The sequence below is a fragment of the Nyctereutes procyonoides genome, unplaced genomic scaffold (assembly GCF_905146905.1).
Source record: "Nyctereutes procyonoides isolate TBG_1078 unplaced genomic scaffold, NYPRO_anot_genome, whole genome shotgun sequence".
NCBI classification, from domain to species: Eukaryota; Metazoa; Chordata; class Mammalia; order Carnivora; family Canidae; genus Nyctereutes; species Nyctereutes procyonoides.
The window spans coordinates 13018578-13040703 of NW_026575035.1; the positions used below are offsets into that span (position 1 = coordinate 13018578).

The window sequence follows — 22126 nt, forward strand, 5'->3', positions numbered from 1 at the left end:
TCAGTCTCTGAAATTCCAAAGGAATCCCCAAGCGTTTCTAGCCACAACTGTGCAGAAAGGTTTTCCGGTGTTGACAGCTTTGAAAATTAATACACATCTAAATGTATAATAAAGAAAATAACCAAGGTTACTGTGGATTATGCACCACGCGGAACTAAGTACCAACTGATTTAATCCTCATGACAATCCTGTAAGGATGGAACTATCATTATCCTTATTTTACATATGCAGAAACGAAGTCATAGAGAAAGTAAGCAGATAGCACACATTTTCACAATTAAGAAGTAGATTCAAACCCAGACATTCTAGCTTCAAAGCCTGTGAGTCTAACCTCCACGATACACCGCCTACGTAATCCTGGTGTCCTTGCTTAAATAACAGTCCCATTACCAGTCGCGCTCTTCTTGCAAACCTAATAACACAAAGTCAAAATAAAACTGCACCGCCAAGTTCACTATGGAGTTTCTCCTCCAGTCCTGAACCACGAACTAGAAATGTATTTTAAAGAACATAAAATCTCAGTACCTGAGGTCTCTCGAGATTTAGGGAGGAGGTGTGTGGAGCCAACGCAAATGTTTTCTGTCCCGGAGGTAACGCCGAGAACAAGTGCTGCAAAACTAGAGCCAGACCCCGCGTCTCCCTCCCTCTGGGGGGTCACGCCAGAGGGCCGCCCACCCGCACCACGCGCTCCTACTAAGCACGGAAGTGGTCCAGCCGGGGTCCCGCCGAGCCTCACCTGGCTCGAACGCGCCCGCGGGGGTCCCTTGCCCTGGCGCTCGCGGCGCCCAGACCCCTGCCCACACTTACCCTCGGGGACCCTCGCCCGACGCATAGCGAGCGGCAAACACGACCACAGCGGCGCCGCGCTCCACGGGTCTCCACGCCGCGCCTCCCACCCCCAGCGGAGCCCACCACCCTCCCCGCCTTGGCCCGACCCCTGGCCCCGCCCCTGGCCCAGGCTCCGCCCACACCAATCAACGGAACCGCCACGGCCGCTGGCCCCGCCCGAAGCTAGGGGCGGGGTTTAGGCTCTCAGCTCCGCCCCCGGCTCGCCAGGAGGCGGTGGACCCTAGCAGAGCCGCCGGCTGCGCAGCTCCGAGGCGCTAAGTAAATAAGGCGGGGAGGGCATGGGGGTGCGTGACCCGCTGGGAGGAAGTGCGGGACGCAGGCAGAAGGAACTGGCAAAGGGAGACAGACAGCCACGTGGTAAGACAGACAGCCACGTGGTAAGATGAGAAAAGAGGCTTTGGGAGAGGAAAGAGAAGGCGCTTTCCCCAGGTTTCAACGGAGGTGTAGGACTGGGTGAGACGTCTTAAAGCAACGAGGCTCATTTATTCAGATCATTAGCTAATCATTCTCCTCGGGCAAGGCAGGACTCATGAATTCAGGGTTCTATGCACCAGAAGTCACAGCAACTAGGGTTTAGAGGGACAAAGAAAGGAAGCAAATCCTTTACTGATCTCTACCACATATCCTTATTCTTCATTTAAAAAATCCTGTAAAGGACTCTCAGTAGGAATCACTCCAGACTTAAATGGTAATCATTCCTTCTCCTGTCAAATAGCTCAGGCACTTTGCAAGAGAGCAGACCCATTACATCCAGCTGAGCTCAGCATTGATGCCCCATGGTGTACTACAAGGAGTGCGACTACATTTATGGATAAAGGAAAAAATCAGACTACTCAGAAGGAATTATTTTAACTATTAATTTATTTGATTTTTGAAGGTGAAAAACTGAGGAATCAAGTCAAACACTAATTGAATTATCTTGGGGAAACACAAGGCTCATTTTGCCAATAAGCAGTATTTGCTGGAAGAATTTCAGAAAACTGCCAAGAGGCCAGCCTTGCCCTGTGGTCCTAAGGTAAATCACAATATTTGAAGCCCCGCACTCCCATCTGCTTATCTGTAAAATAAAGAGATTAGGCCGGGGGGGGGGGGGGAATCCCTGGGTGGCTCATTGGTTTGGCGCCTGCCTTCCGCCCAGGGCTTGATACTGGGGTCCCAGAATCAGGTCCCGGGATTGGGTCCCGCGTCGGGCTCCCTGCGTGAAGCCTGCTTCTGCCTCTGCCTATGTCTCTGCCTCTCTCTCTGTGTGTGTCTCTCATGAATAAATAAATAAAATCTTAAAATAAAAAAAAAAAGAGATTAGGCCAGGTGACCTCATGATTTCTAAATGCCCTTCCAAACTAGATTTCATCCTGCCAGGCTCAACAATTAAGGGCAAAGGACCATAGAGAAAGTGCCGTTCAGTCAGGAGCTACACAGAGAAACTAGAAATTTTTAGAAAAAGCCTCTGGCATCACTTCATTGATTTCTGGCATCACTTCATTCAAGCTCTCCTTTCTGACTATTCTATTTGCAAAGACTCTTGTCCTAGCTCAAAACCTCTGACTTTTCCCTCTCAATCCTCACATTTGGTCACCAGTCCCTTAGCTTTTTCCATGCCAGAGTCTCTTCAATGAACCTTCTCATTTTCACTGCCATTTCTGTATAAAGTACAAAAACCAAAGAACTCAGGATGTTAGATCTGACCCTTACCTATTTTTTCTACCTAATCTCCAACTACACTGTCTGGAGGACTGTTTCCCCACTGTACAGTATCCACAACATACAGCCAACATTCCTGCCACTGAACATTTTTGTATCCACTGCTTCCCAGTTCAGAATACTTCTCGTCCTAGCTACCTGTTCAGATTATGATAAATAGCTCAGCTCAGGAACCTCTCTATCCAATAAAACGCTGTATAACACTTAGGGGATACCACTCAATGTGGCACTTAGTAGTCCTACCTTGTTTTGTTTTTTCTGTTATTTATATTTAGTTCCAAAACTAAACTGTAAGCTCTTTACTGAATAACCCTAGGCCCCAGCCAGTTAAGGAAGAAAAAGCTCTTTTCAGTATCTCAAAAAGCCTAAAAGAAATTATATATTCATCTACAATTAGGCTATTCAAATTACCTATAACAGCAAAAATTTTTTTATTAAAAAAATTTTCTTTTTAAAGAAATCTCTATACCCAACGTGGGGCTCAAACTCACAAGCCCAAGATCAAGACTCACATGCTCCACTAACTGAGCCAGCCAGGTGCCCCAAGATTCTGTTTTTATCTGAAATTATATAACACTGAAATAACACTAATTACTTCATGTTAACCAAAGCTTTCAGTTAGATGTGACTGATTTTTAAAAGGGAAAACAACAATGCCTGGCTGGCTTAGTCAGCAGAGCATGTGATTCTTCATCTTGGTTGGGGTCTTGAGTTCAAGAGTTCAAGTCCCATGTTGGATGTAGAGATTACTTAATAAAAAGAAGAAAGAAAGAAAGAGGAAAATAAATTACTATTAATAATTAATATTAATAAGACTTGTTTTGAAAACTAAATCTATGAGATTTCCAAAAATACATAAAAATAAAAAGTAGCTGACCCATTCTTTTGTCACCCCATTACCAAAACAAGGGACATACCCATAATAAGTGCTTAAAAGTATATTCATTAGTCTATAATTATTTGCAGCTTTCCTTAAGCCCTCTCTCTCCTTTGCTTTAATTAAAATACTGGTCTTTTCTTTTTATGCAAATAAGATCGTAGAGTTTCCCCTTCAATTTCAAATAAATTCTTAAGAATAAGATAAACAAGAACCACACAGCACTTCTTAGAGTTGAACTAGAAAGGTTTTTAGTGTCCAAGAAATAAACCCTCAAATCACAGTAAAGTGCCTATGTTAGGGGGCCTTACATACTACTAACATCTTTAGAAAGTAAATTTTCTTTAATTGCAAACTTACCCAGATGACAAAAGTAGAAGCAGAACCAAGTTTGCAGAATGACTACCAAGTAAGAGTGAAAACTGATTTGCAATCTATCAATGGCCCCTTGTGTTTTGAAAATGTCACTGGCATGTTTAAAGGAGACCCCAGAGCTCTGAAATCTGGCCCAAACAATCTATAAAACACTACTCACAGCAAACCTTTATAATATTCTGGATGTTTTAAAAAGCATTAAAAAGGGAGATTAAACAACAGTCACACTTCATTTTATAGACTGGTTGTACCAGAGACTACTGGTTATAGACTCTTGGAATGTTTCTCTTCCTCTTCTAAAAATGTGAAATGACTATTAAGATTAGAGCCTTGGGGGAAGTTCTGCATCCAGCTAAGATGTAAAAACAAGGACCATATTTATTCTCCCACCTGAAACAACAACAACAAAAATAAGCCAGACAAAATATATAAAACAACAGTTTTCAAGATACTGGGTATCAGGCAATGAACAAGATTTGCCCCAGCTTATTACCTTTAGAGAACTTAAAGGCAATGGTAGTAAAAGAGGGAACTGCCAAGAGCTGTGAGTCCAGGGAGAACAAGACAGCTAGAGTTCACAACTCAGATATGGAGACAAGCTAACAACACAGAGAATCCCAGGGATATACAGAAGTTCTTTCTTGAGAAATCAACAGTGCTGATTAGTGTATGCCTGTACTCAAGGTCAAGGAAAGAACAAACCATCTTAAAGCATTAGAAGGAAAAGTACTGGGCACTCACAGAGGGCCAGGAATAGTGGCCATTCACAGCAGGCCAACTAGAAACCTCCCAATTCGATGATATAGAGTACTTAGAAGAGTCTTGCCTTAGTACTGTATAGTAATTAGCCCTAGGCTAAATGCTGCTAGGGTGCTGCTGAAAAAAATAAATAAATAAAATAGTTTGATCCTTTTGAATCTTACTTTTTAAGTTACTTAAATGGGTCTCAAATTAAAATTCAGGCATGTTTGTAGAAATACAAAAATATTCAGCACCCAACAAGCTAAAAGTCACAACATCTGTCTTTCAATCAGATATTATAAGGCATACAAAGAAAAATATGACCCATAATAAGAAAAATCAATCACTGAAACTTACAACTGATACAGATCTTAGAATTAGCAGACAAGAACATTAAAACAGTTATTATAATGATAATATACTAAAAAAATTAAGTAGAGATAAAGAAGGTATTAAAAATTTCTAAATGTAACTTCTAGAGATGGAAACAATTTTTCTAGAGTGAAAAATACACTGGATGGGATTAACAGAAGAACAACGTTGCAGAAGAAAGGATTAGTGAACTTGAATATATACAATATAAAATTTCAAAAATAAACCATAGAAAAAAATTAAAAAGAAAAGAGAATCAGTAAGTTATGGGAAACCTTTAAGCAGCCTAATATATTTGCAGCTGGGAGTCCATAAAGGAGAGGATACAGGTGGGGTTGGGAAAGGAGATCGGAATAGACATTTGAAGAAATATGACTGATATTTTCAAAATTTCATGAAAATTATAAACCCACAGATCTGATAAGCTTGATGCATCCAAATGCCAGAAATAAAGAAAACTACAAGAAGATATTTCATAATACAATTACTAGAAACCAACAATAAAAATCTTAACAGCAGCCACAGGAAAAAAAAGACATGCTATATATAGAGAAACAAGAGTTGAGATGACAGATTTCTTGTCAGAAACAGAGCAAGAAAAAGACAGTGGAGCAACATTTTTGAAGTACTGAACAAAAAAGCTGTAAACCTAGAATTCTATACCCAGCAAAAATTATCTTTCAAAATTCAAGAGAATATAAAGATTTTTTTTCAGATGCAAAGAAGCTAGAAGACCATAACCAGAAGACTTGCACTACAAGAAATGTTAAAGGGAGTCCACCAGACAGACAGAAAATGACTCCAAATTTCTGGAAATACAGATGTATACTAGGAATGAAGAACAGTGGAAATAGTAACAAGAGGGGTCACTGAGGTTTTTACAATTTGAATCTTTTTAAAACAATAGTAATCATTTATTGTGGGCCTACAAGCCTACATGTCAATAAAATGTATGACAACAATAGCATAAAGGTTGAGAGGAGAGTCATGGAAGTATATTATTGAAAGATATATTCTGTATTAAGTGTAAGCATCCTATAAGTGATATGGCATAGTTCATTTGAAGATAGACTATAATAAATTAAAGAAGTATACTTAAACACTAAAATAACCATTAAAGAGAGAAAGAATTATAACTGACAATCCAACCAAGGAGAAAAAAATGGAAGCATAATGCTCAATCCAAAATAAGTTAGAAAAAGAGGAAAGAACACAAAGAACAGGTAAGACAAATAGAAAACAAGTAACAAGAGGACAGACATAAATTTAACTCATATCAATAATAACATTAAAAGAAATGACCAAAACAATCCAATTAAAATCTGTCTTACTGGAGACATAAAGCAAGACCCAACTATATTTCACCTCCAAAAAACTATACTTCAAATATGAAGACACAAATAAGTTAAAATGAAAGGATGGAAAAAAATATACCATGCTAACACTAGTCAAAAGAAAGCTGGAGCAGCTAAAACATTATCACATAAAGTAGACTTCAGAGCAAATAATATTGCCAGGGAAAGAGAAAGTCATTTCATAATTATGAAGAGGCCAATTCATCTTGAGGACATAAAAGTCCTAAACATTTATATACCTAAATGAGAAAAAACTGAAACAACTTGAAGGAAAAATAGGAATATCCTATTTTTAGAGGTTTTAAGAATTCTCATAATAACACAAGTAGAAAAAAATCAGCAAGGATATTGTCCTATCAGTTTGGGTTACCATAACAAAATACTACAGACTGTGTAGCTTATAAATAACTGTGATTTAATTTTCATGAGTTCTAGAAACTGGAAGTCTAAGATCCAGAAGCCAGCATGGTTGAGTGAGGGCCCTCTTCTGCTTTATGGCCAGCATCTTCTCTCTGTGTCCTAGCCTGGTAGAAAGAAATAAGGAGTTCTGTGGGATCTCTTTTGTAAGAGTACTAATCCAATTCATGAGGCTTCCACCTTCATGACCTAATTACCTCCCAAAGGCCTCACTTACTAATACCATTACCTTTGAAGGTGAAGATTTCCGTATATGAATTTGAAGGTAGGCAGAAACATTCAGACCATGGCAGATATAAAAGACCTAAAAAATACTATTAATCATCTTAACATAACTGACATTCATAGGTCACTATAAGACACAAGAATATAATTCAAGTACACATAAGATATTTACCAAGATAGACCATATGCTGGACCACAAAACAAGTTTCAGTAAATTTATAAGGATTTAAGGCATACAAAGTATGTTCTCTAACTACAATGAAATTAGATTAGAAATCAGTAACAGGGGCAGCCCAGGTGGCTCAGCAGTTTAGCACTGCCTTCAGCCCAGGGCCTGATCCCGGAGACCCGGGATTGAATCCCATATCAGGCTCCCTGCATGGAGCCTGCTTCTCCCACTGCCTGTGTCTCTGCCTCTCTTTTTCTCTGTCTGTCTCATGAATAAATAAATACATAAAATCTTTTTAAAAAATCAGTAACAGAAAAACATCTGGAAAACCTCCAGATATTTGTAATCAATATACAATTCTAAGTAACCCATGGATAAAAGAAGAAATCAAAAGGAAAACTAGAAAATATTTTGAATTGAATGAATGCTAAAGCACAACATATCAACATTTGTGGATGGCACTAAAGCAGTACTTAGGAGGTAATAGTCATAACAGAAAAAGAAAGTTTTCAAATCAGTTACTTCAGTTTCTATCTTATTTTTTAAAAAAGAGAAAATTAAACCAAAGTATTATGCAAAGAAAGAAAGTAACAAAGATCAAAGTACAACCAATGAAAGAGACAAGAAAAAAAATCAATGAGACCAAAAGCTGATTTAAAAAAAATAAAAATTTAAAAAAAAATTAGTCAAATTGCTAAACCAGACTAACCAGCACACACACAAAAAAGACTGAGAGGAAAAAAAAAAAAAAAAAAGACTGAGAGGGGTACCTGGGTGGCCCAGTAAGTTAAGCACCCAACTCTTGATTTCTTCTCAGGTCCTGATCTCAGGATCCTGGGATCAAGCCCCACTTTAGGCTCCCTGCTCAGTGTGGAGTTTGCTTGTCCCTTCCCTCTGCCCCTCCCCCACTCAGGCTCATGCTCGCTCTCTCTCTCTCTCTCTCTCTCTCTCTCTCCTCTCTCTCTCTCTCTCTCAAATAAATAAATAAAATCTTTAAAAGAGAGAGAGAGAGAGACTTGAGAAAGAGAGTTAGGAGCCTAGTGATGCAGGCAGCCTCTAGGCGCTGGAAAAGACAAGGAAAGGCATCCTCTCCAAAAGCCTCCAGAAAGACCACAGCCTTCCTGACGCTTGATTTTAGCTGAGACCTGTGCTGGATTTCTCAACACAGTACTATAGGATAATAAAGTTCTGTTGTTTTAAGCCAATAAGTTTGTGGTAATTTGTTATGGCAGCAACAGAAAACTAATACATGTGGAAATATCAAGAAGCTAGAATAGTCCAGACATCTGGGTGGCTCAGTGGTTGAACGTCTGCCTTCTGGTTGGGGCGTAATCCCGGGATCCCGAGATTGAGCCCCACCCACATCAGGCTCCCCACAGGGAGCATGCTACTCCCTCTGCCAATGTCTCTGCCTCTCTCTGTGCCTCTCATGAATAAATAAATAAAATCCTTAATAAAAAAAGAAGCTAGAATAGTCAAAACAATATTTAAAAAGAACAGTGTTGAAAGACTTAAACTACTTGATATTCAGGACTTATAAAGCCATCATAATCAAGGCAATGTGGTACTGTCATAAAAATAGACAAATAGATTGTTAGAACAAAATAAACAAATAGAGCTTTGTGACCTTAAAAAGAGAAATTGCCTGAAGTATCACTACCACTCAAGAAGAGAGAGAAGACTTAAATCCAGCTCTTCAATGTTAAGTCCTGAGCTCTTTTCACTATAATCAGCTTTTCATCCAAGCTGTGTCTTTGATTTTCATCCTCCATACCCCTGAATACAATATACTTACCTGAAGCCTGACCTCTTTCCCAAGCTCTAGTTCCAAATTTCCAAGTACCTGCTAAATATCTTCCCCCTGAAAATGATTTCATGGTTTTCCCTCCATGCCTGTTGCATTAGTAGCACCACCATTTACCCAGTTCAAAACTTTGGATTCTTCTTTGACTTCTCCCCAGATCTTCCCTCCCTTTCCCATTTAGGTTATCAGAACCTTTGATAATTTTGTTTTCTTAGGAAACAAGGATGCTAGGCATCCTTCCTTTTGTACACCTCTGATCTCTCACAGGCTAACTCCTCATCATTCGGGTCTTGTTTAAATAGCTGTTCTTCGGGGTGCCTGGATGGCTGGGTTGGTTAAATGTCTGACTGTTGATCTAAGGTTGTGAGTTCATGCCTACCCTGGGCTCCACACTGGGCGTGGAGCCAACTTATAAATAAATAAACAAACAAATAATAAACAGCTGTTCTTCATTGAGGAATTTCCTATATAAAATAGGCCTTCCTCTGTTATCTCTATGATAGTAGCTTGTTCATTTTCTTCATAGCACTGTGATCACAATTTGTGCTTTATTTCACCGTTTGCTGTTCCCTAGTTCCTGCCCTATTCAAGTCCAAGGTCCATGAAAGCAAAATAAGATATCCATCTTGTTTACCATAGCATCCACAGTGCCTGGGGCATAAAACAATGGGGTGCAAATCATTAAATGAATGGAGCAATTTCTTCAGTCCCTTCAAATCTGCCTCTTCAAATGCCCTTCTGGGATTTGTCCTTTCTTCTTCACTCCAATAATATAGGTCTGAGCGTTGCTGTTGTACTAATTTTTTTAATGGTCTCCCGGACTCCTTTCTTTTCCTTTTCCTATCCATATTGTAGAATACTGTCTAAGACAATTAAATTCTAATCACATCATTTTCTTTGTTCAAAATCCTGTAACAATTTTAATGAAGTCCTTATCAAAATTTTAACAGCTTGTTTTGCAGAAATGATCCTCAAATTCATATATAATGGCAAAGGGCCCTATGTAACCAACAATATTGAAAAAGAACAAGGTCTCATGCTTTTTGATTTCAAAACTTACCACAAAGTTATAGTATTCAAAACATTATGGTACTAGCATAAGGATAGGCATTTAAACCACTGGGATAGAATTGAGTCCATAAATAAATCTGTATGTTGATGGCCAACTAATTTTCAACAAGAGTGCTAAGATCCTCCAATGGGGAAGGGATAGTCTCTTCAAATGGTGGTTAGCCAACTGGGTATCCACATGCGAAAAAATGTAGTTGGATTCCTACCTCACACTCTACATAAAAACTAATTCAAGATGGATTAATGACCTAACTATAGGAGTTAAAACTATAAAATCTTATATGAAAACAGAGATGAATATTCATGATCTTGGATTTAACAGTGGATTCTTAGATATGACACTAAAAGTATGAGGAACAACTTAAAAAAGGTTAAAAACCTTTGTGAATCAAAGATCATTATCAAGAAAGTAAAAAGACAACCTATAGAGTGGGAGAAAATATTTGCAAATCATATATTTGATAAGTCTAGTATCTAGAATATATAAAGAACTTGTACAATACAATAGAAAGATAAATAATGCAATTAAAAAGTAGGCAAAGGACCTGAATAGACATTTCCCCAAAGAAGATATATAAACAGTCAACAAGCCTATGAAAAGATGTTTAACATCATTAGTCATTAGGAAAATGCAAATCAAAACCACAAAGAGATACTGTGTCATACACATTAGGATGATAATAAAAAAAGCAGAAACCAAGTGTTGGTGAGGATGTGGAGAAACTGGAGCCCTTGTATATGGTTGGTAGGAATGTAAAATGGTGCAGCTACTATGGAAAACAGTTTGTCAGTTCCTCAGAAAGCTAATCATAGGGACGCCTGGGTGGCTTAGCAGTTGAGCATCTGCCTTCCGCACAGGGAGTGATCCTGGAGTCTTGGGATCGAATCCACATTGGGGTCCCTGCATAGAGCCTGCTTCTCCCTCTGCCTGTGTCTCTGCCTCTCTCTCTGTGTGTCTCATGAATAAATAAATAAAATCTTTAAAAAAAAAAAAAAGCTAATCATAGAACCACCATATAGCCCAGCAATTCCACACCTAGATGTATACCCAAAACAACTGAATGTATGTGCCCAAATAAATATTCACATGTACATGTTAATAGCTGTACTATTTACATTAGCCAAAAGATGGAAACGACCAAATGTTCATAAACGGATGAATGGATGAACAAATTCTGTTGTATATATATTCAACAGAATATTATTCAGCCATAAAAAGGAATGAAGTAATTTTTACATACTACAATGTGGATGAACCCCAAAAAACATTAAGCTAAGTGAAAGAAGTCCAACACAAGTGGGCATATCCTGAATAAATCCACTACTTGGAATAGGTAGATCCACAGAAACACTAAGCAGATTGGTAGTTGCCAGGGGGTGGGGGGATGAGGGAATGGGAAGTGGGAAATGACTGCTTAATGGACACGGGGTTTAATTTGGCGTGAAGAAAATGTTTGAAACTAGATAGAAGTAGTGGTTGCACAACTTTGTAAATATACTAAATGTCACTGAATTGTTCATTTTAAAACGATTAATTTTGTTATGTGAATGCCACCTTAATTTTGTGAAAAACACATTAATATACCACTGATGACTGGATAAGATTTTATCAGCCTAGCCTCCTAGATCCTTCATATCTGACCATCATATAACTCTACTTCGTCTACATATATACCATTCTCCAAGCAAAATAAGCCCTTTCCTTTACATGCAGCACAGAACCTCATTTCTCTACATGCATAAGTCCTGCTCTTCTTTTATGACATTATTCAAATACAAGCTCCTTCAAGAGTTTTTTTTCTTAATCTTTTAGTGGAGAATACTCTTTCCTATAAGCTTCTATGAGCGTTTGATCAGCACTTCTTGCTTTCTACCTCAGAGTTATTTATTTGTTTGCTTGTTTGTCCTCTATTAGTCAATAATTATTAGCAAGATCCATATGTGATTCATCCTGTTACTCCCAGGGTCCTTAGAATATTCTTATACAGATTAGGCACATAATATTAAAAGAAACAAATCAATATAAAATAAGTTTCTGCATACAAATCCTCTTGGCTTCCATTATAAAAATGGAGATGTGTTTTCTGAGATTTGATTCTAGCATGTCTAATACCCTTTGAAAATCACATAAATAGGTAATATTACAGTTTCCTGATAAAAATAGAAACATATTTCTGAACACTAATAGGAAAAAGTTAGAATTATTTACATCCCTGACAATAACTGCTAATGTTCTTTTTAAAAAATATTTATTTAGGGCAGCCCAGGTGGCTCAGCGGTTTAGTGCCGCCTTCAGCCCAGGGCGTGATCCTGGAGACCCCGGATCAAGTCCCACGTCAAGCTCCCTGCATGGAGCCTGCTTCTCCCTCTGCCTGTGTCTCTGCCTCTCTGTGTCTTTGGTGAATAAATAAAATCTTAAAATATATATATATATATATATATATATATATATATATATATTTGAGGTGGGGGATGGGTAGAGAGAGAGAGGCAGAGAGAATCTTAGGCAGACTTTGCATGGAACTCAGAGCCAGATGCTGGGCTCAATCTCACCACCCTGAGATCACAACTTAAGCTGAAACCAAGAGTCAGATGTTTAACCAATTGTGCTGCCCAGGCAACTTATAATTGCTAATGTTCTAAATAGTAATAGTTAAAATAATAATAGCCAACAGTCATATAAGTATGTGTGTGTGTATATATATATATATCCTCACAATAAGCTTATGAGCTACACACAACTATCATCCCCATTTTACAGGTGAAGAAACACTACAAGGCCAAATCACTTGGCTCAATGTTATTTGCTATTAACTGGGAGAGTTGGGATCGGAATCTGGCTACTTTGGTTTCAAAGTACATGCTCTCAACCACTATGCTATGTCACCTCTCTAAAATGACAACTTAACCATGTATAATAAAGTGACTTTGAAAGGTCAGTGAATTTCCCAGAAACTCAATGCTAATATTCTAGAGCAGATTAATGTGAAACTTCCACTGTTTTCTCAGACTTTGTGCCTGGAATTCTGAGATGGCTGATAACTTATGAATAAACTTGACTCCATTGTACTAAAGAAAGTATATTGACTAAGAAACAAAGTTGAAGCAGGAACATAATAAAATGCACTATTAAAGATATAATGGCAAATCAACTATGATAAAGGAACACAATAAAAGCTTAAGTACACCAACAGGACTATATATTTACTGAAATATAAAGGAGCCTGAAGATTTCATAAAGAAAGACTGATTAAGTATAAACTTCTATTTAAATGTTATTTTCTGTATCTCAAATTCTATATAATTCTTATATATAGCAGGTTTTTTTTTTTAAGATTTATTTATTTATTCATGAGAGGCACATACTGAGAGAGAGGCAGAGACACAGGCAGAGAGAGAAGCAGGCTCCTCGCATGGAGCCCAATGCGGGACTTGATCCCGGATTCCGGGACCACGACCTGAGCCGAAGGCAGGCACCCAACCACTGAGCCACCAAGGCGTCCCTGTTTTTTTTTTTTTTTTTTTTTTAATTCATGAGAGACACAGAGAGAGGCAGAGACATAGGCAGAGAGAGAAGCAGGCTTCTTGCAGGGAGCCCAGTGTGGGACTCGATACCCACAGCCCAGTGATCACGCCCTGAGCCAAAGGCAGATGCTCAACTGCTGAGCCACCCAGGCGTCTGTCAATTCTTATATAACAGTCCTTATATATCTTTTTTTAAAAGATTTTTTATTTATTCATTTATGATAGATAGAGAGGCAGAGACACAGGCAGAGGGAGAAGCAAACTCCATGCCGGGAGCCCGATGCCAAAGGCTGGTGCCAATCCGCTGAGCCACCCAGGAATTCCCCTGTATCTTTTGTTAAATCCATGTTGACTTACATAAATATTAGTGTTATAGTGAAGGGGATCTAACTCTATAAAAGAGAATTAGTGACCTATGATACACTTACATTGAAGCCCTATATAGCAGTGGGCCAGAGAAAATAAAATTTAATAAACAACAATTAGAGGTTATTCATCTTAGAGAGGAAATCTTCTACTTTGACATCCAATTTAATCCTTTTCTCAACTCCCCAAAGTCAGATATTTTCTATTAATCTTGTAGGCAGAAAATCATCTATTAATGATGTGCTGAGTAATTTTATTTGACATTGGAATTTGGAATAGGCCTTTGGGCTTAAATTTGTCTCAAATGATTTATATGATCTGGTCAGTAATTTTTAATCTATGATTAATTAGACGTATTTCTTTTAAAAGACTGACTAGTTCAGATTCCATTAATGGAGGCAGAGATTACAGGAACTCTTTTATGCATTTTTTTGTATACTAAGGGGGAAAATTGTTTTCCACTATATTTTCATGATTCAATAGACTATGTCATAAATAGAGGAGTTGTTTTTTTTTTCTAGTTTGGGTCCCGGAGCTTAGCACTAATGGTTTCATTCATATGAATATACTTTCTAAGATTTATTTTTATTAGTTTCAAAGGTAGGATTTAGTGTTTGATCAGTTGCATATAACACCTAGTGCTTATTACATCAAGTGCCCTCCGTAATGCCCATCACCCAGTTATCCCTTCCTCCCCCCTCCCAACTCCCCTCCAGCAACCCTCAGTTTGTTTCCTAGAGTTCAGCATCCTTATGGTTTGCCTCTTTCTCAATTTTCATCTTATTTTATTTTTCCTTCCCTTCCCCTAAGTTCATTTGTTTTGTTTCTTTAATTTCACATGAGTGAAATCATATATTTGTCTTTCTCTGACTGACTTATTTCACTTAACATAATATTCTCTAGTTCTATCCATGTTGTTGCAAATGGTAAGATTTCATTCTTTTTTTATAGTCAAGTTATATTGTATATATATATATATACTACATCTTCTTTATCCCTTCATCTGTTGATGGACAATTAGGCTCTTTCCATATTTTGGCTATTATAGACATTGCTACTATAAATATTGGGGTGCAGGTGCCCCTCTGAATCACTATGTTTGTATCTTTGGGATAAATATCTGGTAGTGGTAATTGTTGGATCATAGGGTAGCTCTATTTTTAAGTTTTTGAGGAATTTCTAGAATGTTTTCCAGAGTGGCTATACCAGTTTGCATTTTCACCAATAGCACAAGAGCATATTTTATTCTATTTTTTAAAAAGGTTAATTTATTTGAGAGAAAGAGAGCATGAGCAGAGTGAGGGGCAGAAGGAGAAGCAGACTCCCCACTAAGCAGGGAGTCAAATGCATGGCTCCATTCCAGGACCCTGGGACCATGACCTGAGCTGTAGGTAGGCGCTTAACTGATTGAGCCACCCAGGAACCTACAAGAGCACATTTTAAATGAAGTGAAATGAGCATCATTAGTACCTAGATAGTGGTCTCTAGATACTTTCTGCTAAAATGAACCAGGGCTTCCTGTAGGATTGGGTGATTGCAGATCGGGATCAGAAAATATACAAGATGAACCTGAAATATCTTAACTTTCTTACTTTCTGGTATGATATAAATGAGTACTACAGTCATGCTACAGGCTTTAGGACCAATGTAGAGTTAACCAAAGATGTAAAAATCAAGCATAAAAAAAAAAAAATGACTGGGCAGCCTGGGTGGCTCAGTGGTTTAGCGCCGCCTTTGGCCCAGGGTGTGATCCTGGAGACCTGGGGTCGAGTCCCACAACGGGCTCCTTGCATGGAGCCTGCTTTTCCCTCTGCCTGTGTCTCTGCCTCTCTCTCTCTCTCTTTCTCTCTGTGTCTCTCATGAATAAATAAATAAAATCTTTTAAAAAAAGAAAAAAAAGACCATGGTGAACTAAAACACAATAAATACAGAAGTATACAAAGACATTAAAAAAATATAAAAACGGGCACCTAGGTGGCATCCGACTCTTGGTTTCAGTTCAGATCAAGACCTCAGGGTCCTGAGATCTAGCCCTGCATCAGGCTATGTGAGGAGTCGGCTTTAAGAGTCTCTGCCCCTCCCCCACTCGTGCATGCGCTCTCTCTTTTTCTCTCTCATAAATAAATAAATGGTTAAAAAATGCCAAACAGACCTCATGGATTATCTATGAGTGATACCAAGGAACTAATTCTTTTTTTTTTAGCTGGTAAATAAATGGTAAGAATCAAGCTTTTATACTGCGTTTCCAATATAAATTACGCCCCAAAGTAACCAAATTATCAATGAGGGGAAGTTGCTTTTTATAGAAGAATGATTAAAGAAGAACAGAATTAGAATGTGACCATTTTGCAACCTCTAAGGAATTAATGCATCTAGGCAATGATGATCAATGACTGGATAGCCAACCAGACATTTTGTCTCTAGAAAGAAAAAACACACCACCACTTATAAAGAATTATTGCCAAAAAATTTGAACCCAAATCTAACTTCCAATATATAGGAAACATAGGGGTCAGAGATACATGATAAATGACATTTCAGGGATGCAATCGGCAAAATTTACTGGTAAATTCTACAGGATAAATGATCTTGTTTCTTCATTATGTAAATTGTAAGGGAAAAAGAAAGGCAGGAAACACTTAGACTAAAAGACTTAAAAGTGAAGTGCCTGGGTGGCTTAGTCAGTTAAGCATCTGCCTTCAGCTCAGGGCATGATCTCAGGGTCCGGGGATTGAGCCTCGAATTGGGCTCCCTGCTCATCAGGGAGTCTGCTTCTCTCCTTTCCTCTGTCCCTCCCTCTTACCCATGCTTGCTGGCTCACTCTCTCTCAAAATAAATAAATAAAATATTTTTTAAAAATAGGCTTGAAAGAAAAAAAATAGGCTTGAAAGATACAACAATTACCAATCGTAATATATGGATATTATTTAGATCCTCACTGGACCAAACAAACTGAAAAAATTATGAGGCTATTTGGGAAATTTAATTTTTTTAATTTATTTATTTATGATAGTCACACAGTGAGAGAGAGAGAGGCAGAGACATAGGCAGAGGGAGAAGCAGGCCCCATGCACCGGGAGCCTGACGTGGGATTCGATCCCGGGTCTCCAGGATCGCGCCCTGGGCCAAAGGCAAGCGCCAAACCGCTGCGCCACCCAGGGATCCCCTATTTGGGAAATTTAAATATGATAACTGGATATCTAATAACATTAAAAAATCATTGTGGTTTTTTTTTAAAGATATGTTACTTTTATGTTTCTGAGAAGATCTATATTTTGGAGGTAATACTGAATATTTAAGGGGGCACTTATATGGCTTACTCAGTTGAACAACTCTTAGCATCAGCTGAGGTCATGATCTCAGGGTCCTGGGATGGAGCCTAGTATTGGCTCCACTCTTAGTGTGGAATCTGCTTGAGATTCTCTCTCTCCCTCTTCCTCTGCCCCTACCCTGCTTGAGTGTTCTCTCTCCCTCTCAAAATAATAAATACATATTTTTAAATAAATAAATTTTTAAAATAAATACATATTTTTAAAAATACTGAAATATTTAAGGATGAGATGACCTGGTGTCTCAGATTTGCCTCAAAAGTGTGGAGACAGGGGAAGAGGGTGTGATTTGCTGAATAAGATTGAACTGAAAGTAGATAATTATTGAAACCAGGCAACACGTTTATGAAGGCTAATTATGAAGGCTCTTCAGACTATTTTTGTAGGTGTCTGAAATTTTCTATAATAAAAAGGTAATCAGGCAGTTGGGTAGCTCAGCGGTTTAGCACCGCCTTCAGCCCAGGGCCTGATCCTGGGGACCTGGGATAGATTCCCATGTCAGGCTCCCTGCATGGAGCCTGCTTCTCCCTCTGCCTGTGTCTATGCCTCTCTCTCTCTCTCTCTCTCTCTCTCTCTCTCTCTCTCTCTCTCATGAATAAATAAAATCTTAAAAAAAAAGGTATTTTTACTCAAGACAGTGTTTGCTTCAGAGGACTGGTGACATAAGGTAGTGTAACTTTTCATCATAAGCCTTCGTGTACTATTTGTTTTTATTTAGATACATTCATATGTTTCATTTCTAAGGAAACAGTCCTATTAATAAGACATACACGTATCTTAAAAATTTAATCAGTCTATAGTGTTTTAGTTCTAAAATGAATCGTGTACATCAGCAGTTTTCAAAGTATAATTCATAGACCCCTATGACTTTCTCAAGGGGTCTGTGAGGTCAAACTGTGTTCATAATAACAGTAAGATGTTATTTGCCTTCTTCACTGATTTACATCGATGGTGCAAAAGTTATAGTACTTAGAATTGATGGTGCCCTGCATGAAAGAAGGCAGTCTCATTGCTACCTACTCATTGCTTTCTTCACCATTACTGACTTGCAGTTTAAAAAAAAAGAAAAATGCCAAGTTCACTTAAGGATATCTGTAAAAAAAAAAAAAAGGCAGTAAAAATTGTATTAAATCTTGACCTTTGAGTCCATTCATTTTTAATATACTGTGTGGCAAAATGTAAGTATGCATAAAGTACTTCTGCTGTTTACCAAAGTCTAATGACTGTCTGGAGGGAAAGTCTTTTCTTGTGAGATTCTTTGAGTTAAAAGCTGAACTAGCTGCTTTATATAGAACACCATTTTTACTGAAAAGGATGACTGACAAATGACAATATTTGCCAAACTTGGGTATTTGGCAGTCATTTTCTTGAAAATGAACAAAGTAAGCCTGTCACATCGAGGAAAACAACTCAGTGTATTTGTTGGCAATGATAAAATTCAGCCTTTAAAGTGAAATTAAGAATTTTGGAAAATGTGTTTCTTCTCACATGAGCTTGCCTGCTTCCTTCCACTGAAAGATTTTTCTGATGCATTCAGTTGGTGATATTAATAAATGTGATTTTAAAAGATATCGTTAACTGAAATATGTCAACATTTGGGAAATCTGCATAAATTAGTGAACCAATGTTTTCCAAGACTAATGTATGAAGTTACAAAACAATGCATGCATCAAAGGTCCAATCAAAATATAAGATGACTATAGATGACTATAGTGTGTTGCATGGTGGCCCCCCAAATGGGTCACAAGATAAGATGATTTATGTATTATCTAAGTGAGCCTTAAATCCAATGACAAGTGTCCTTATAAGAGACACAAGACAAGAAGACACAGAGACACACGGAGAAGGCCACATAAAGATGAAGGCAGACAACCATCAGAAGCTATAGGAGGTAAGGAACAAATGTCCCCTAGAGTCTTTGGAGAGAATGTGGCCCTGCTGACCCCTTGATTTCAGACTTCCAGCCTCCAGAACTGTGAGAGAATAAATTTGTTGTTCTAAGGCGCACAGTTTGTGTTTAAAAAACAGCCATTTGCCAAGTCTTGGTATAGTATCAAAGAAGAATCTTCACAGTTTCTGGAAAGGCAATTAAAATATCCCTGCTTTTTCCCACTACATGTCTTTGTGAGGCCTGATTTGTTTGTCTGTCTGTTTGTTTGTTTGTTTATTTATTTATTTATTTATATACTTCAATCAAAACAAAATATTGTAACTGTTTGAATGCAGAAGCAGGTATAAGGATCCAGCTATCTCCTCGTAAGACAGACATAATTAAACGGATTTGAGGGGATCCCTGAGTGGCTCACTGGTTTAGTGCCTGCCTTTGGCCCACGCAGAGATCTGGGATTGAGTCCCGCATCAGGCTTCCTGCATGGAGCCTGCTTCTCCCTCTGCCTGTGTCTCTGCCTCTCTCTCTCTTTCTCTCTCTCTGTCTCGGTCTCTCAGGAATAAATAAAATCTTAAAAAAAATAAAGAGATTTGAAATATGTAAAACAGTGTTAATCTCACTAATTCTTTTTTTAAAAAATATTTTATTTATTTATTCATGACAGAGAAGAGAACATATGTTCAGAGAGACAGAGACAGAGACAGGCAGAGGGAGAAGCAGGCTCCGTGCAGGGAGCCTGACGTGGGACTTGATCCTTGGTCTCCAGGATCAGGCCCTGGGCTGAAGGTGGTGCTAAACTGCCAGGCCACCGGGGCTGCCCTAATTCTTTTTTTTTAGTTTTGGGAAACATCATAGAAATATTTTATGTTAATATGTAATAAGTAAATATTTTTATTTTAAATATTTTTTTTAATTTCTCAGTTTTAACTTCTTATATAGCAAATATTGATAATCTACACAGATACAAACACTTTGGGGTCCTCAATAATTTTTAAGAGTGTAAGGGGTTCTCACCAACTTATTTTCCAAAGTGGCTCTTTTGATTTACAGTCTTACAAGTAGAACAGGGGGACTCCCAATGACTCTGCATCCTTGTCAGCTCTTGCTACTGTCTATTTGATGGTAGTCATCCTTGTGGGCATGATGTGATCTATCATTGAGGCTTTGATGTGTACTTGATTTTTTTTATTTCCCTGATGGATAAGGATGATGAGCAATTTTTTATATGTGTATTGGCCCTATGTGTATTTTCTTGGATGGCCATTTATTTTTAAAATAAAGTCTTATCAAAATATATGTATAAAAAAAAGAGCTAAGGGGTTCTGAGACCAAAATGTTTGAGAACCACTGGTATACACAATTAGTAAAAAAGGACAGACAAGTAGGGGCCTGAGTAGTCAAAAGTATATGCACATACGATTTCAGTAATTTTTAACTACACATTGGATTTTCAGGGGCAAGAAGGCAGAGAAAGACTCTTCTAGGCAAAAGACCCCATAAACATATAATGCACTTTAAAAGCAGGTCTACACGTGATAATGTCAGAAGACTGGGCCATTAATAAATACATAAACATGGGTGCCTGGTGGCTCAGTCAGTTAAATGTTCCACTCTTAATTTCGACTCAGGTCACAATCTCAGGGTTGTGAGATTGAGCCCAGAGCTGGCGCTGGAGGCTGTGCTGTGCATGGAGGCTGCTTCAGATTCTCTCTCTCCCTCTGCCCCTCCCCTCCACCTGCTCCTGTGCATGTGCACTCTCTCAAAAAAAAAACCCCACAACCCACTCCTGTTTAAAAATAAATAAATAAACAAACAGGGGATCCCTGGGTGGCTCAGCGGTTTAGCGCCTGCCTTCGGCCCAGGACCTGATCCTGGAGCCCTGGGATCGAGTCCCACATCAGGCTCCCTGCATGGAACCCGGGATCAAGTCCCACATCAGGCTCCCTGCATGGAGCCTGCTTCTCCCTCTGCCTGTGTCTCTGCCTCTCTCACCCTCTGTGTATCTCATGAATAAATAAAATCTTTAAAAAAAATAAACAAGCAAACAAACATAATTTTACATATCCAGATTGTTATTACCTTTTAAAACACTAGACCTAACATGACTCAATTTCAGGAATCTTTGTTAGTTTTTGGTAACCCACAACTAGAAAAGAAGTTTGGTTTTGTAAATGTGAATAACATACTATTATTCTTATTCTCTTATTCCTCCAAATAGATGGAATAAGTCCCTTTAAATGGTACACTAGCCAACTACAACCTTCTTCGGAATCTTCGTATAGTCACTCTACCTGGAACACTCATACCTCTATTTTTTGCTTGAACTGTCAGTCAGCTAGGGTTGCCATACCAAAGTGACATAGATTGGGTAGCTTAAACAACAGAAATTTATTTTCTCACAATTCTATTGGTTAGAAGTCCAAGATCAAGGTGTCTATAGAGCTGGTTTCTTCTGAGGCCTCTCTCATTGCTTGTAGATGGCCATCTTCTCCCTGCATCTTGACTTGATCCTCCCTCTGGGTGTGTCTGTGTCCTCATTTCTTCATATCAGGACACTGGTCATGTCAGGTTAGGGCCCACCCTAATGATCTTATGTAACCTTAATTACCTCTTTAAAGACTATCTTCAAATAGTCACATTCTGAGGTACTAAGGAGTCAGGACTTCAACATATGAATTTAGAGGGAGACATGATTCAGTCTTTAAGACTTAGCTAACTACTACTTATCTTTTAGGGATCAATCTGAAGAGTACTTCTTCAGGGGAGCATTCCTTCACCCTGGATTTAGGTTAGGGCCCTTGTTATACTCATATAGTATCCAATACTTATTCTATACACCATTTATCACACAAATGTAATTATATACTTGGTGTAATTGTTTCATGATTGTTTTTCCTTAAGCACATGAGAGCAGAGACCGTGCCTGTCATATTCACCACTGGGTCTGCAGGGTTTAGGCTAATACCTGACATACTAGGAACACTCAATGAGACAGTGAGGGAATGCTGTGTGGTATCACAACATTAGAGAGTTTTGGCAAAAACTTCAGGTCTACGAGCATG

At 38.4% G+C, this 22126-nt stretch overlaps 1 protein-coding gene across 5 annotated transcripts in view; it reads right to left on the bottom strand.

The window, feature by feature from the left end:
* The window catches only part of SGK3 (serum/glucocorticoid regulated kinase family member 3), a 133348-nt gene that overhangs the window by 80076 nt on the left and 31146 nt on the right, over positions 1-22126 (bottom strand). Inside the window, exon 1 of one of the 5 annotated variants that reach the window (XM_055318157.1) lies at positions 808-902. The exons of 3 other annotated variants lie outside the window; for them this stretch is intronic. The gene's annotated coding sequence lies outside the window, so the exon portion shown is untranslated. Of the gene's footprint in view, positions 1-525; positions 546-807; positions 903-22126 lie in introns of those variants that run through there. One more of the 5 variants, XM_055318160.1, reaches the window with a different exon arrangement.